The following is an 18,094-nucleotide window of genomic DNA, read 5'->3' on the forward strand; positions in this document are numbered from 1 at the left end:
ATGTTTCTGTTCCGCCCTTCGGCATCCTGTGGCTGACAGGGAGAACCATGGAAGTTTATGATTGTCTAATGGAAGAATCCCTCCATCACAGTCCAGATTTATTCATTACAACTAGATGAGACGGGGAAGGCGTCGGTAGAAAATATTCCATTCACTATTGATTCCGAGGAGGGTTTACCCAGTTAGAGCTTTCCGCTCTCACTTTATGTTCTGGTAATCAGTAAAGAATAGGGATTCAGATCATATTGACTTTAGTTTACCGTGCGTACTCAGATTTCTACGCTGCGTGTGCACGCCGTCTCAACCTTTCCCCAGCTAAATGCAACAATGTAGTGGAAATATTACAGGACCTCCTCAAACCTTTGCGATGGTTTTTGCTCAGGAATTTCTCAATTTCCTGTTCCCTCTCTGTCTTCCAGCGAACTTGGTGGCGATTGTGATCCTGTCCCGGGGAAAGTGCGGTCTCTCCAAATGTGTCACTCGCTACCTGGTGGGAATGGCCGCGGCCGATCTCCTGGTCGTCATTTCCGAGCCGCTGCTGAGGTCGATTGCTCGGTATTATTTTCCGCGATCATTCCGGTTCATCACTCCTGTGTGCAGACTCGATCAATGGTTGGCTTTTGCGAGCACTGCGACCTCAGTCTGGCTGACTGTCGCTTTCACCGTCGATTGATGTGTGGCCATTTGCTGTGAGAAGCTGAAAACAAAATATTGCACCGAGAGGACGGCGGCTGTGGTTATCGGGACAGTGAGTGTGCTGGCCTGTTTGGAGTGTGTCCCCTGGGGCTTTGCATACGAGCATTTTGTAATAATTGATGGTGTTCCCTGGTATTGTGCTCTTACACCGAGCTACAAAAACTCTCCATCGTGGGCGGTATTTTCTATATTTCATCGCATTTTAACCCCTTGTGTTCCATTCTTTCTGATTTTGCTGTTCAATGTGAAGACTGTCAGCCGGATTCTCGATGCCAGTCGAGCCCGGAGGGGGCTCAGGGGACAAAAGAGTGGAGAGAATGACAAGGACCGGGAGATGGAGAACCGACGCAATCCATCGTTTTGCTCTTCAGCATAACCAGTAGTTTCATACTGTTGTTGGTAACGCAGGTGGGATTTTACATCTATAAACGGATTTCAATGAGTTTTGATTATTCTGGCATGGATCCCCGTTACATCACAATAAAAACAGCGGGAATGCTGCAGGTTCTTAATTCCTGCACCAACACCTGTATTTAAGCCCTGACTCAGAACGAATTCCCAGAGGAACTCCAAAATGCGGTGAAATATCCACTGAATCGGATCGTCAAACCCATGAAACGTGAGAAATAAATGTTATCAAGTATTACAATTCAGCTACCTTTATGCTCTTATTGTGTACACCCAGTTTTCTGATTCCCACTTGTGGGTAAATGGAAACAACGTGATGACCACAGTCACAAAAGCAACGCGCGACATTCTGGAGATCCTGAAAACGGAAAATAACACACAGACAATATCAGAATCCTATTGAAATGACTCTGCCCGAAACATTTTTCCACGGTTTATGGTTGGCTTGTTGAGTTCTCCCAGCGTTTACTGTGTGTTGCTTAAGAGTTACAAAACGGTTGTTTACAGCTTAGAGACACATTGTCTGGGATTCTCCAACTGTGGATGCTTCGAGGAGCAGAATTTGCTGGCATCCTGTAGAGATTTTCCAGTATTTGCAGCCTATACTACGTAGGTTTGTGCAGAGATAGCATGCCATCTAAAAAAAAACTTTGACACACGTATGAAGACGTGCAGTGGAGAATATACTCACTGGTTGCATCATGGTCTGCTACACAAGCACAAATGTCATTGCATGGAATTTCCAATGAAAAGTTGTGGATGCAGCCAGTCCCTGACTGGTAAGACATTCCCCGCCATTGAGCACATCAACAAGGAGCGCTGTCACAGGAAAACGGCGCTCATCATCAAGGGTGAAGATCATCAACACCCCATCATCCAGGTGATGCTCGCTTCTCGATGATGCCATCAAGCAGAAGTTACAGGAGCCTCAGGTCCATGGCACAAAGTTCAGGAACGGCTATGCCCCCTAGATAATCGGCTCTTGAATAAGAGGTGATAATTTCACTGATCCCAAGCATGACCTCACATTCAATGAAGCCAAACCTCATGTTCTTGTTTCTTAATTCATGTTTCTTCTTTCTCTTTTTTTTTATTTGCGCTATTTGATGTCTTTGTTGTCTTGTGAAAATTACAGCCTCTGCGTCTTCCTTATGTGCATTTGTTCCGTAATTCCATTCAGTTTCTTTATATTTACTGCGTATGCCTGCAAGAAACGGAATCTCAGGGTAGTAACTGGTGAGACATATGTACTTTAACAATGAATTTGCTTTCTACATTGAATTTCCGAGAGCAAGTCTGATGAGGATAGGTTGAGCAGGATCGCGCCTTTCTCTTTGGAGAGAAGCGTGATGAGAGGTGAATTGAAAAAGAGATGCACGATTACAGGAGGCCTACATCGAGTGGGCAGGCAGATATGTTTTTTATCCCCAGTGTAGAAATGGCTAAAACAAGGGGCATAATTTCAAGGTCATGAAAGAGAAGTATAGAGTTTACCTTTGGTACGTGTTTAAACACAGTAAAAGTGTGGTATTTTATGGTAAGGACGGTGGCAGAGGCAAATATATTAGCGGTATTTAAGAAAGTTTGCACTGGCGCTCATGCCTTCCACTGATGCAATTCGTGGGGAGAGAATATTTGATAACACATCCCTAAAAAAAGACTAAATCTTTTGAGATCTTTGGGGGGGGGGGAAGGGGGATCTTGATAAACAGATGCAAGCTAATTATCAATTATCAGCTACTTCTGTGTACTTCTGCAACACCTCCCATCCCTCCCTTCTTTATCTGATTTCTCATCTTTCTTTCCAGTCATGATGAAAGGTCTCAGTCCGAAAAGTGGAATGTTTACTCTTTTCTTCCTGAGTTCCTCCAGAATTTTCTGCGTCTTGCAAGCTAAGGATAATTGTGTTAAATCTCGCAAACCCCAAAATGCCTCCTCCACTGCATCCAAAAAATACATACCGACAACAACAGCCCCGACCAGGTCACTCACAGACAAAATCAATCAGGGACGATAACAATCCTGGACCCCGTCGAGGACAGGAAAACAACAACAGTAACAGTTCGCTACCAAGTTACTCGCAGAAAATAAAATCAGGGATCAAAACAGAAACACACAGAAAATGCTGGTGGAACGCAGCAGGCCAGGCAGCATCCATAGGAAGAAGTACTGTCGACGTTTCGTAACAGTCGTTGAGCCCGTCAGTCGCAGAAATAAAATCAGGGACGATAACAGTCCTCGACGTCGTCACTCGCAGCAAAGAACAGCGACCAAAGTCTGGAGCTGGCCAAGAGGATTGGAGACAGGCACTAGCACGGATGACGGCAGATCCACAGAGGCCAGGGTTCCTGGGGGCAAATGGGAACGTGCAGGATAGGTGCATCACAAATAAGAATAAATATTCGAAAGGGAGGATGAGGCAACCGTGGCCGAAAATAGAAAGTAAAGACAGCATAAAGACAAAAGTGAGGGCTTATAATATAGCAAGCATTAGTTGGAAGCTGGAGGTTTGAGACGCTTTCATAACCCAAAAGAAGACTATTAAAATTGATGAGAGGAAAGATGAAATGGAAAATAGTAGAGATGAAAATACCATTTTTTTCAGACATATGAATAAAAGGGAGGCGAGAGAGGATATTAGAAAGCTGCAAATGACGCGAGAGAAGTGGTCATGGGCGAAAAATAAAAGACGGAATCACTGAGTGAATATTTTGTGTCGGTTTGCGCTGTGGACGAAAACAGCACAATGGCACCAATAAACGTGCGTGAGAGAGCATAAGTGAGAGTAGATGTTAAAATAACGGAGAAGGTACTCGTGAAGCGAATAGGTCTGAAGATAGATGTCAACTGGACCAGACGGTCTACACCCCAGCGTCCTGAAAGAGGTAGCTGAAGAAATTCTAGAGGCATTAGTAGTACCCCTTCAAGTATCATTACATTCTGCAATTGTTCCTGATGACTGGAAAATTGCAATTGTCACTTCACTGTGAAAGAAGGGAGGTAAACAAAAGAAAGACAATTAAATGCCACGTAGCCGCACTTCAACCTGTTCCAAGATTCAAAAGATTCAAGGCACTGTTGAGGAGAACGGGCGAAGTTCTGTCAAATAGATAATCGTGTAGTACGGTAATGCACCTTGGAAGAAAGGATAACAAACGTCTCTAAATGAGGCTAATTTTCAGAAAGCAGAGGTGCAAAAAGACCTTGTGCAGTATTCCCTGCATGCCTATCTCTAGGCTGAGTCAGAGTTAAAGGAATTTTAACAAGCAATTTTAAGATCCAGTTCAAGAGTGGAATATAAAAACAACAATGCAATGTTGACAGATATAAGACATTGGTCGGAGGACACTAGGAGGGTCCAGAGGAGGTTCACGAGGATGACACCAGGAACACGGGGGTTATCGTGTTCAAACGAGGAGAGTTTGATAGCTCTTTGCCTGTGCTCACTGCAGGGGCATCTCATTGAAATCTATGGAATATTGAAATGTCTACTTAGAGTAGAAGTACGGAGGGCGCTTTCTTATAGTGGGGCAGTCTAGGATTAGAGAGCGGGGCCTGAGAATAGAACGATGATAGTTTAGAACAGGGATATCTTTATCCAAAGGTGGTGCATCTGAGGGATTAGTTGTCACAGACAGCTATGGAAGCCAAGTCATTTGGTGTATTTGAAGAAGAAGTTGATAATTTCTTGATTATTAAGGACGTCGATATCCATGCCCGGTAGACTGGTGTTGAGGGGGATCATAAATCAGCTCTGCTACAATGGCGGAACAGACTCGGTGGGGCAAATGACCTGTTCCTGTTTCTTTGTCTTAAGGACCTATGATCTTATAGTATTATTCTACCTGTGTTACACGGTATAGCTGCCAGAAAACAAAGAAAGGACATATATCCGTCATTATAACCCTGATTCTAATCCTGACCTTTATCCCCAGCAGTGGAAATCTCCTTCATTGACGATACTGACGCCAGTGTTATCCCTCTACACTCACGTTCTGACCTACCTGTCCTGAAACAAATTCCCACATCATCCAATCATACTATTTGTATTGGAATGGTGATTTATCATTCCCATCACTGACAATAAATCACTTCAGGTGCAATGCTGCGGTGGGTGATTAACATAGATGGAGCTGCGATGGCCGAGTGGTTAAGGCGTTGGACTTGAAATCCAATGGGGATTCCCCGCGCAGGTTCGAGCCCTGCTCGCAGCGCTCACTCTACAGGCACGAGGGACCAGAACTCCACCTGCCTGTCAATAACTCCCTGGCTGCTGTCTGAACGCTACATTCTCTGCCAAATCCAGGCGCCAGATTTTAACACTCTTCAATACTCTTGCATTTCTACTCAGTGTCCAGAGTTCATTTCTACTCCGACTCTGATCAATCTCCGTGAGGCAGCTTAAACAACCCTTTCTCGTGGAGTCTACTTAGCTACGATATCGTTACTTTGCAACCGAATATATAACAATAGATTTCGAGTAGAAATAGAGCGATTCATATCAGTGGGTTCTACAGCTGTATGGACATAAAACGCCTCCCTTCGTTCACCAACGTACTTCCTTCAGCAATACTGTGGACGATTTATTGCACTGAGCAGAAATCCTGCATCCAAATCCGCAGTAACTTTGGAATTATAAGAGTTAATGGCACCAATTTAATGCTAATTGTCTTTATTTATGATTGAAGTAACTGGGAGAAGTAACATCAATAAGTATAACGTAGCGCCCTCTCTTGCTCTCTCTGTTGGACGCTCAGGTGTAAACGCATGAACTATTTCCCTCCTCCGTCTGAACAGTGACAATACTTAAGAGCCCTCCAGCTTCCGACCTTAAATGAAGGGACCGAAAGAGCCATTTCGTTTTCTCGCTGGAGTGAAATACTCTGATGGTCAAGAAAACACTATGAGGAAAACGATGGCTCAAAGTGAACATGAAATTGGTAAATTGCAGAGTAACTCTCTCTCTTCCACTGCCTTTCAAACTCCCCGTTTATCTGTCTTGCCCTGTCCACGATGTCACTCTCTCCCCTGCTACACTTCCATGTCTCGCTCTTTCTCTATCTCTCTCTGTAACAGACACAAGCACACACACACGCACACACACACACACTCACACACACACACACACACACACACAAACACACACACATTCTCTCTCTCTCTCTCTCTATCTCTCTCTCTCTCTCAGGGGAGCTAAGAATGGGGCAAGAGTTGCGAATGAACTGAAGGGGGCAAGTGAGGATGTGTGGTATGACAGAGTGGTCGCTGTTGTTCGTTAATCGTTAGTTATGTTGGTAATGTTGATGCAAAATCTTGTCGTGATCAGGAAGTTTCTGCATGAGACAAAATTAGGCAGTGCTGTTGATACTGGGGGAGATAACTGTTGAGTACAAGCGTACCTGGTTCAATTATAGAAGTGGCGGATGTGTGGTAAGTAGATTCCAATACAGGTAAGTATAATGTCGGGCATTTTGGAAATAAAACTTGCAAAGCAATTGCGCTCTAAATGACAGGGCATTACGGAGTACAATTAACACGAGGGACCCAGAGGCGCAAGCTCACTGCTCGCTGATTTGGGAAGTCTAGTGAAAACCCTTTTCTCATTCTGGCCTTCCTCATTCAGAGCAACAGGAAGGAACGAAAAGTAAGACCTTATGATAGGTCGTTGTTGAGGTTGTGAATAGAGTGTCATGTACAGTTCTGGACGCTCTATTATAGAAAATATAATCGCCGTTAAACTGGAAACAGTGCAGTAAGTTATATAATGACGTTTTCAGGACAAGAAGAATTGTGTTATATAATGAGTTTGTCCAAGCTTGTCATTTTCTCATTCCAAGACGAGGAGAATGAGATTTAACCCAGAGATAAAATGAATGTTAACAGTCTTATTTGACATTGGAATATTCAGAAGGAACGTGGGCAGCAACGGTTTCATGAAGAGTTCAGTGAATATGTGGAATGAGCTGCCAGAGGAAGTAGATCAGGCAGGTCGGATAGTTTCACAGAAGGGCGGGCCTTGGAGGAATATGGCCCGCACGCAGGAAACTGGGACTTACTCTGGTGGGAAGGTGGTCGGAATGGTTCTTTGAGTCGAAGAGCCTGTATCAATTCATAAATTCTTCACGACTCGTATCAGTGGGTTATGTCAGATATCACTGGACAGACATGATATGGAAGGCAATGGCAAAGACGAATGCTTGGTTACTAAGCCAGCTACCGCTGTGATCAGGCGATGGAGATACAGTCACTTTGCTGAGCAATCATATTATCTCTGACTCACTTTTCACTTCTTACGGGCAATGCGGAACAATGTCATCCCGTGATGCGTTCACCGCCGGGACGAATGTGTAAACAAGAAGACTTCGATCAACCACCAATAGTCAGAATCAGAGTAGACACTGGTATGTTGACTGTCCTCTTTCTAATTAAACGTGTCTTGCTGGTGCACAGGTAGACAGATGGCGAATAGATTAGATGAAGTAGCTTACACGAGGGCTAAATGGGCACAGAGTATTGTTATGAAACGGTCTTTGATCTCACCGGTAAAGCAGATGAAATTAATGAAACATTCCAACAGCTACAGTATAGGCACCTGGAACCTGGAATAGTCGAAACACTCCAATCACCCATGTACAGATTCTTCAGAGCGAAACGAGCAGGAGGTAGTAGAGAGGCTACAGGAGAACTTAGGTTCGGAGAATGGACAAAGAAGTGGCAGATGGGATGCAGTGCAGGGAGATATATGGTCATAAACTTTCATATAAGACATGAAGGAGCACACTTTCGCAAAGGAGGGAAAATGCATGCAATGAAACTGAGGCGCTAAGAGACTTGGGAGTCCTTGTACAGGCCTCTCATTGCGACGTACACAACTGCCCATAATGTCCCAAAGGTTAATTTGTAGGTTGAATTTGTGGTGATGAAGGCACATGCGATGTTTGCTTTCATTTCAAGAGGACTAGAATATAAAGCAAGGATGTGATTCAGATACTTTACAAAGAACTGGTGAGGCCTCGCTTGGAGTATTGTAAGCAGTTTTCGTTCCCTTACCTGAGAAAGTATTGCTGAAGCTGGGGAAGGTTCAAAGGAGATTCAGAGAAATGATGCTAGGATGGATTGGCTAGTGATATGAAGAGCGTTTGCTGGCGCCGGGCCTGCATTCGCTGGAATTCAGTAGGTTGCGCGGTGACCTCATTGAAACCTATCGAATGGTGAAAGGCCTTGATAGAGCGGATGCTGAGAGGATGTTTCCTATGGTAGGAGAAAATAAGACCAAAGGACGCAGCCTCGAGATAGAGGAGCATCCTTTTAGAACAGAGATGAGGAGTGAGTTCTTTAGCCATAGAGCGGTGAATCTGTCGAATTCATTGCCACAGGCCCCCGTGGAGTCCAAGTCGTTTTTTGAATAATTATCAGAGATCGATAGATTTCCTCGTTTGATTGATCAGGGCATGAAATGATACAAAAGCAGGAGAATGGGGCTGAGATGAAATGTCGAAGCAAACCCGATGTGACAAACGCCCTAATTCTACTCCTATATTTTTTTTGTGGTTTTATGGTGCTGAGTCAGCCCAGTGCAGATTAAGCATAGACAGGAATGGGGTTGTAGTGGAAGCAAACTAATCCACACCATAATTTAAAATTAGCACATTAAATTACAGCAGACAATATTTTAATTCCCTGACCGGGAATCGAACCCGGGCCGCAGCGGTGAGAGCGCCGAATCCTAACCACTAGACCATCAGGGAAGCTGATAAAACGCAGCACACAGCAATGGACAACTATCAAATGAGCAAAATACTTTATACTTTATTGTCGTCAAACAATTGATACTAGAGCGTACAATCATCACAGCGATGTTTGATTCTGCACTTCCCGCTCCCTGGATTACAAATCGATAGTAAATATTTAAAAAAATTAAATTATATATCATAAATAGAAAAATAGAAAAATGGAAAGTAAGGTATGCAAAAAATCCGAGAGGCAGGTACGGATATTTGGAGGGTACGGCCCAGATGCGGGTCAATATAAAACAAAACCTATAGATAAATAATAATAATGAGTAAATGTGATCAACATTGCCACGGATCCACCGCTCAACATTTTGCTGATCCTTTGCTCATCCAGTGCTTCTGGTTAAGAAACACTCTAGACTCTGAATGACTCTGTGGTAAACGCTCGTTCTCCGTGTCTTTATAAAGATTGTGACATTCAGTTTCTCTTATGAGCCCTGGGTCATTTTCTTTATTTCTGTCTACCGCCTCGAAGCAATTCAGTAGTTGGCCCTACGATTCCCGCGACCACATCATTGTTGCCGACATATCTGGCGCCTTCGTCCTAAAGGCTGAGTTATACGCTACGTCAAATCGACGCCGTAACCTACGCAAGTGGCCAACGCGCATTGTGAGCATCCCTCCGCCTGGATGGAGGTAGGAGAAAGAAAAGCAGACGTTCAGAATGCCCGAAATATGGTCTGGGGATGGAATGGTAGGCTTTCCTGGAATGACGGCGACTCCTGGGCTGGGCGAGGAGCTGCAGCGCAGGACGAGAAGCTCCAGCCCAGGACGTGGCTCTTGGAGTAGATTTGGCTCTGTTCTTGGACTCGGCTTGATTAGGCTCTTACGGACGAAGCCGGGACCCTCCTTGGAGCGCAGGGCCGAGACCCTTCTAGGACGCAGGGCAGGGACTTTTCCAGGGCGCAAGGCCGGGACCTTTTCTTGGACGCAGTGCCGGGATAACTGTCGAATATACTTGCCGAGGTGACTGTGAGGGTTTCAGACGGGGAGGGTAAGGGAACAACCCAGCAGCCAATCCTTGGTTTCCAGAGGTATTTATGTGCCAGCCCAAAACGAGAATCAGGTGCCTCAATTAAGGCAGTCAATGGAACAAGGGAAAACAGGAAAACCCGGAATAAGGATCGATGAACCGGACTGTGAACGGGAATGCGGATTTCACGGACCAGTCCATGACAGGTACATTGACTGTTTTACATAGCCAACGAAAAGGGAGACATATCTGGACTCATGCGGGTGTCCATGGCTACCCATTGAATCTGGAGTAAGTGGAAGCAGCCGAAGGAGAAACTGTTGAGGTGAGGACCGGCTCTGCCAGGCGGAGGATGGTGATGATAGAGGGGAACTGGTTGGTTCTTTCCCTGAGAAATGTGGAGAGTATTAAGGCCCTTTTAACAGGGAGACTGGACATCCATAGAGAAAATGAGACGGTCATAGCCAGGGAACTGAAATCTAGTGAGTCGATCAAGAGCTCGGGAAGGTTCGCGAATACAGGTGGGAAGGGACTGAGTATGGGACATAGGATGGACTGGTGCTATGAGAACACAGGATCAGTGGGGCAGGAGCAGGCCGAGACAATGAGCCTACCCGGACAATCAGACTTGTGAATCAAGTCGGAGGTAGAGCGAGCAGTTCAGGGCAATGGAACCATGAGTTTTCTACAGTGAATGCAGGATCTCCAGAGTTGATAACGTCAGTGATACTGTCGGAGACAATTCTGTGATCGTCCGCAGTCGGGATTATTCAAGGTGTAGGCATGAAGATGTGTCTGAGAGTTATCGCCTTGTCTCAGCAAGGTAGAGGTCAGTCCGCCACTCTACAACAACAGCACTTTGTCTGCGTGATCGAAGGTAAATTTGGCGATGGAGGTTGAGATTTGGGAGGGCAGTGTATTCAGAGGGGTACGGTACGAGGAGAAGTGAGGATTCCTGATGCTGAGGCGGTTGATGTCTAGTTGGCAATTAGTGATGAAGATATCCCAGAGCAGGCAGAGAACCAGCGCGCTGAGTTCAAGAAGAGGAGGACTGTTTGAGACAGGAGAATGTACCGTCAGTGCTGGGTGGTGAATTCTCACCGATAAGGTGTGCTTGGAGACGGAGCTCAATGGGAAGTAAACTTCACCTTCCCAGCAGCTCCTCTGAACGTCTGAGAAACTCCAACCAATTGTTTATGAAAGTGTCTGCAGAAACACCACATAATATTATATGTTGCGAAGACGAGACATTACGTTTTCACCGAGGGTGCAGTACTCCGGTTAATCCCCACGCGGAATTGAGACAACCAATTGGCTGCAGGGAGTGAACCGAATCCGCCAGTTTTTCAAAACGACCGTGGCAGGACTCGAACCTGCAATCTTCTGATGATTTCCACCATGTCAAGCACCGAAGTCAGACGCCTTATCCATTAGGCCACACGGCCGTATTTTGTGAGAAAGGCCAAAGGGAACATGCTGAATGCTGCAAGAAGTTTCCACCTGTAAAATGACTTCCTGACCGAGCTAAAAGTACTCGCAAGCGGTAATTTCATCCCAGGTGAACATTCGACCATTGTTGTCAATATCTCCCCAGGCATTCCTGCTTTGGGCTGTTCAATATATTGAGATATATTCAGATTGTGCCACACAGAAAGGAATTCTCAAAGGCACATGCCACTGTATTTTGCCCCGGCGTTATATTCTGGGATTGGAACCAGTGAAAATTGTCCACCACATTCAATACAGTACATTACTGATAGAGTGATTTCGATCTCTTTTTAGGTATTTCAGCCGTTGGTCTGGTATTCCAGAACCGAGCAACCATGTGTTAGTGTCGGCTAAGCATTAGGATGTTCGGATCTGCGTCTGCGCACAGCCGGGCGTGCCGTCAGCGCGTCATAATGTGGCCGAGAGGTTAGGGCGATGGACTGCTAATCCATTGTGCTCTGCACGAGTGGGCTCGAATCCCATCCTCGTCGCGACATGTTAATCCGGGGGACCACATCTTAAACTGTCACGCTGTCACTTTAAAACATCCAATCTTCCAAATTTTATCACAGGGCCGCCAAGCGGTTTGCTATGTGAGTCATGAAAAGTGATATTCATCATTAATTTATCACCAAATTTGGCCTCAATACTGTATATCAAGATAAAACAATAAACATGCAGTATAACATTTAATTGCATGTAACCTGCAGAACAAGTAAACAGTAAGGTGGAGAATCTCAACAAAATAGACTGCAAAGTGAAGAATCCATATTAAGCGTCAAAGAAGCATTCAATAATCGTAGACGGGCTGGATTGAACAGTCTTTGAGACTGGTAGCATGTGCTTTCGGGCTTCTGTCCCTTTGTCTTTGTATTCCCAGTGTTTCCAGAGAAAAAATCCCGGCGGGCAGTGGGAAACAACGTGTGCACAATGACCGCACTGATCTGCAATAGGAACTGCATGACGCCCTTTTATGGAAGAGTGTGATAGATCTTCCGCAGACTACAGGAGACCATGACTGCTTGGAACATCATTAAGATACATTTATGCATTATGCGTAATTGTACAGCCGGTGAGGAATGAGTCGAACAAGTAAGGCGCCAGATGCCATCAAAAGCAGAGGGTTACAGTGAAGCATTGATAATACCTGGGGTCAGGCCCAGAGACGGACAGTGCGAGCGAGCAGGGATTTCATCTTCTCTTTCAGCGGCTCCCTGAACCTGGTCTGTGTCAGGGCGTAAAGAGCCGTGTTTGTGGAGCAGCTCAGAAGCTGCAGCATGACGCCCAGCTCCCGCAGGCAATCGGGCGGAAGCGTCGAAGAGTTGGAAAAGCACAGCAGATTCCACGCAGAATACACAGTGAACGGTGCCCACGGCAGAGCGAAATTACCCGGGATGACCAGGAGTAAAGCTAGGGACTTTCTCCGGCTTTCCATCTCCGGGTCTCTGGCGCTCTGCCCGTTGCTGGAACTCCGGAGTCTCCTACGGGATCTGCTGTTGACCAAGACGTGTCTGGCGGCTAAACCATTCGTCAAAAGAACCAGCACAAAGGGAACTACCGGGGTGATAAGATAATGGAGGAGGTCGATTGGCCTCGAGATAGATAAGGACACATACAACACACTTTTTGAACATATAAATGGAGCAATTATTGCTGAATATCTCCCTGCGAGCCGAAAATACCAGTAAATGTTCCTTAAACAGCTGATCGCAATCACTGTGCCCAGAACAACAGCTGCAGTTTGTTTTTTTTTTCCAGTGCAATATTTTGTTTTCGCCTTCCGGTAGCAAATGACTACAAATCGATCAAAGGTGAAAATGACGGTAAACCAGACTGAAGAATGGATGGCGGCGTAAAGCAGGACGGCGTGGATATTACAAACCGGCATATCCATTGACCAGAAGAGGACTTCCCATGGGACGAAAATATTCGGAATCCTATTCAATACCAGGTCCAAGAAAACGACGAGCCCTCACTGTCCCTGGGACAGGATTGATATCGTCACCAGATTCACTGCAAGGACAGGAATCAAGAAGGGAATACTGTCAGGATGGTTTACATATAATTTATACCATTTTTATCTGGGCAGGCATATTAGGAAATTATTTTAGCTGAGAAAAAATATGTTCCTAGAAGAATTATATAAGAATATATTCCTAGAAAATCATATAAGAATACATTCTTAGAAAATTATAAGAATGTATTGGTACAGAAAATCAATTATTACTATCAACGAGTAAGGTAAACTAGTGAAAGATGAAGCACAATATTTGGAAAAGTTCATCACCCAACAAATCCGTTTAAAAACCATGGATAACGGCCGCTGATGATTTGACAATGTCATACGTTTTGGGGGAAAAGATGTGAATTCCCTATCGAACAATAAAAGTGCAGAAAAGCAAATTCCACTGCCTGAGCTTTCCTGACATTGACTGGGTTTAGATAAAGGGCGGTCTCCCGCCCATGAATGTTTACCATTGCACAATACAATCCAAGTTCTGACTTGCTGTTGGGAATGTTGCTGTTGACTTGCTGTCAGGAAATGTTTCCGTGCAGCTGAGTTCAATTCGTAGAACAGGTGATTGATTCAGAGCTGCCCTATTTAGCCAATTTTCCGACGACCCAACAATTTCTTCGAAGCAACTGACCTGAAGTTTGGAGAAAATAATCGGTACTCTGGGACATGTTAAGTTTGAGATCTGATTTTAATACGTCGCATGCTGAGGACACGAATCGCTTGTTAACTGGACAGATATTACTGAGAGTTTGCTTCCAGTTAATGGAGTGCATGATACTCTAACTTCTCAAACGGTTTGTACACATGGAGTACGTATGCACGTGCACAACCATCCAGTGCTTTCACTGCATTTTAAATACATTGATGTTGAACATTGAGTTTATTCCCTCATGGTTGTTTATCCCAGTTCTTAACTGATTGTGATTCAATTGAATGAGATTGAATGTAGAATATAGCATTGCAGTTAGATGTATGAGACGATGATAAGGGTAGGCTAGGTGGGGCGAAGTCTTTGCTTGTGCTCGTTGCATTTCCAAGGCTGAAGAAATTGCAGGGAAGATCAATGGACAAGAAATTAGTTTGTTTTCCGATGGAATGAATTCCGTTTATAATTCTACAATTCCTTCCAATTTTCAGAAAACTATTTCCATACCAAGCCCTGTATTATGCAACCAGGACTCTTTCTATGATGGGTCTCTGGAAATTGGCAAGAGTAACTGGCGAATGTTGAATTTCCTTGGTTGCCTGAGGAATTAAGGGCGCCGATGTGTCCCATTAGCCATGGTGTAGCTGGACTTGAACGGAATGCTAGTGACAGTTGGAAATATGTGAATAGATTTACCGCAGCTACCTCTAGCTCAACACCATGGTGTAGCTGGACTTGAACGGAATGGTAGTGACAGTTGAAAATATGTGAATAGATTTACCCCAGCTACCTCTAGCTCAACACCATGGTGTAGCTGGACTTGAACGGAATGGTAGTGACAGTTGAAAATATGTGAATAGATTTACCCCAGCTACCTCTAGCTCAACACCATGGCACCAGTTAGACTTTTGTCAGCCACTCTACATCACACCCGCTCACACTGAGAGTTTATTCCCTTCAAGTCGTTCATCCTACCTCTTGATTCCCTTTCACTACTCCTGCTGCTCTGTTTGTTTACTGCGCATTTTATTCCTTCTGGTTGAAAGCTGAATAATCTGGAGCGATGGCCCTGTTTTATCTCCAAACAACTGCTTCATAGCCTTTTGGTTACCATTCCAGTTCTGAGATTGTAAGGTAATATGAACAACAACTAAGTAACTGATATGTCCCAACGGGAATTTAAAGAAAATGAAATTATAATGATACTGGCGTTTTATTAATTGTATCATATCATCCCAATTAGAGGACGGAATCATATACAGACATTGTGGGGAGGAGGATGGCCGGTGATAGGGGATTAGTTCAACGGAACGATCGTTGATATTGTGTTTTTATTTGCTTTTCTTGAACATAATTTAACATGAATTTCAGTAATAATTCCTACCTGCGATTGGCATTGCCCAATAGAATGCAGTTGGTATTTGGACCAAGGAAATGGCTGGAGCCAGAAGTATTCACAATAGGTTGACTTTATATGGAGAAGACAGGTTATGAGTTTTCTTGCTTTGCATTTCATTATAACAGGATTTTACGTCTGTCTCAGAATAACAGTTCGAAAGGAAATTAAGAAAAATATGACCTTCTCGTAGGAGGAGACAGGAAGGTGAAAGGGAACGTGTGAAAATTCAGATGTGTGTTCACACTTATGTGCTGCAATGAACATGAAGCTGCAATTGGCGGATGCTGCTGGAATGACATGAGGAAGGGACAGCGTATCTCAGGAGGTCTGAGATTGTATGAATATGCAGATGGTTCTGAGAGGCGCGGTGTGGCGGAATGTTCTCATCGATAATATGGCTGATACGGACAAGGATTTGCAAGCCCAGAGCGGTGGCTGGTAGGCAGAGGCCCGGGCGTATATATGACAATCAGACCGGCTGTCCAAGGGAATATTGTGGGTTAGAATTCAGATTGAACTTGTATGGAAACACAAGATGTTGAAGCAACATTTTACAGCAGCAAATATTTCCAAGAGCGGGAAAACATGAACTATCAGTCTGAATGGAGAAGGAACTATTGCATTTCCAGAATTACCAGATACACTGTGAACGTCAGCGCTTTGACAGTGCATTCACAAATGCTGATATGAAAGCGCTAACGAATTAATTCCTTGCGTGTGCAGCAACAGCATGGATTTTAAGACAAAGGTACACATCAAAGTCGATTAAATACAATTGAAGACACTTTCGTAATTAAGTTCTGCAGAGAGACTCACCTGGAAGAGCAATAATAGCCAGGGCGAGGTAGTAAACCACTTGTATGGTCTTTAGTGCGTTCGTGATTCGAAGATCTAAGGTCAACCACTCATAATCTGCGAAAATAAATTGAACCGCCCAGAATTCATTACTCCTAATTACTGTTATATTCCACACTGCGGTTTCCAGAGACTGATCAATGATGGAACCAGTCAATCTCGTTTTCACAGAGTCCACCATCTCTGCGAATCTGCTGATTGCGGTCGATGACTGGATGGCTGCTTTCGCTAGCAGTGGGAGAAATGGCTGAAGGGGAAGCTTATGAATAGCAGAGAGAAACACTCCGGGGACGGCAAAAGGCTCCGGGGAACCGGCGCTAATTATGTTCAATGAAGCGACACGCAACTTTAACTCTTTGTTTGCATGAAGCTGATCAACATGTTTAGAAGGAGTGTTCGTTTTACAAATAACAGGGAAAATGTAATAGAAGTAAATAAACTTAATAGAAGTAATCATTTCCGAGCAGTTCGGTAGAGTCAGCTGATCATAATGCAGATTGGTTACATAAATGGATTTTTGCACATTGAACCCATGTAAGGAAATAGGACAAATTATCAGAAGGCATACTTATCTCCCCCACAATGTTTGCAATAAATGGGTAACATGTCATGGTGGAGCAGGAGAGAGTACCGTTACTCTGAAATGTGGGAATGCTCTGAGAAAGTATAAAAGTACCATTCCAATTCCAGGAGAGAAAATGTTCGAGTGGGAAAGTGAAATTGCAGGTGCAAGCTGGTCCCATACCCCGAGAAAGTATTGGTGTAAGGGTTGTTAGCATTAAGAAAGGAGTCTACCTTCTATGCTGACTTCCGTTTCGGTCCTTAAACGTTGACATTCCCCTCTGCCATCCGATTTCCAAAAGGACATTGAACGCATGAACACGAACTCACACCTTTATTTTTTCCTTGTTTTTTGGCGTAACGCCCTGGGGAAAAGTTTCACTGCCAATGCAATGGTTTCTCTGTGGCTGCAGTGTGTTTGAGTTATGACTCGAGATAACGGGGGCTTTGTAATGTGCGGCGGACAATGAGGGGAGTGGTTTTCCTCCTTGTGTGCCCGACAGTGAGGGACCTGCAGGTTGTTGCTCGACAGAAGATGGAGAGAGAAGATGTCATAACGGAGCGGGATTAGTCTACAGGGCGGAGTGGACCTGGGATGAGGTCGGGAGTCGACGGCGCCCGGAGGAAATCGATGGAGAACGAGCAGACGGGAAAACAGCGAGCTCCAACGTCACAAAAATGGGCGAATTTATTTTTTTTTATTTTCTTCACTAACCCTATGGTCAATTTGAGAATTATAAAGTTCGATCATTAAATTACTTATTGTGTACTGTTCGTTATTTCTGATTTGTAACCCGGGAACACACCAGGCAGCATCCATGCTAACACGATTTCTCAGGTTTGGCCGGGCCGGAGGCTGTCTCCCCCTAGATCAACGCAACTGGCTGAACGTGGGGATTACTATTGTGGGGTATCGCTCGGGATTGATTTCGTTGGATGCTGTGTGATTGCCCTAAGTATTGAACCAGTGGCTTGTGTATTTTGAGTCTGTGCTAGTACAGGAATGCCGGGGTGGAGCGGTGGTGTTCATCCACGAGGGTTACCAGCAACTAACGCGTTCTTGTTGAGTGGTGTAGATATTCGCACTCCGGATGAATTGCTAATTCACCCGTTACGTACTGTTAAAGTTGTTGGCAAAGTTACAATTGCAGTGCGGAGGTTGATAAAATGGTGGGCGCATCCCCCGTTTTACTGCAGACTAGCGCTGACGTAACTGCAGCCGAGCGGGCTGAATCACGTCGAGTTTCCGGTAACTGGG

General features: G+C 44.7%; 3 non-coding genes across 3 annotated transcripts; 1 reads left to right on the forward strand and 2 right to left on the reverse strand.

The window, feature by feature from the left end:
• The first annotated feature begins 5,236 nt into the window (after positions 1–5,236).
• trnas-uga (transfer RNA serine (anticodon UGA)) lies at positions 5,237–5,318 on the forward strand. Its single transcript has one exon. It is a non-coding gene; the product is annotated as a tRNA-Ser (tRNA).
• A 3,462-nt stretch (positions 5,319–8,780) lies between these two features.
• trnae-cuc (transfer RNA glutamic acid (anticodon CUC)) lies at positions 8,781–8,852 on the reverse strand. The gene has a single exon. It is a non-coding gene; the product is annotated as a tRNA-Glu (tRNA).
• A 2,370-nt stretch (positions 8,853–11,222) lies between these two features.
• trnar-ucg (transfer RNA arginine (anticodon UCG)) lies at positions 11,223–11,315 on the reverse strand. Its single transcript has 2 exons — positions 11,279–11,315; positions 11,223–11,258 (listed from the first exon to the last, which is right to left on the reverse strand). It is a non-coding gene; the product is annotated as a tRNA-Arg (tRNA).
• Positions 11,316–18,094: the final 6,779 nt, after the last annotated feature.

Source organism: Mobula birostris, chromosome 13 (genome assembly GCF_030028105.1).
Source record: "Mobula birostris isolate sMobBir1 chromosome 13, sMobBir1.hap1, whole genome shotgun sequence".
Taxonomy (NCBI): Eukaryota; Metazoa; Chordata; class Chondrichthyes; order Myliobatiformes; family Myliobatidae; genus Mobula; species Mobula birostris.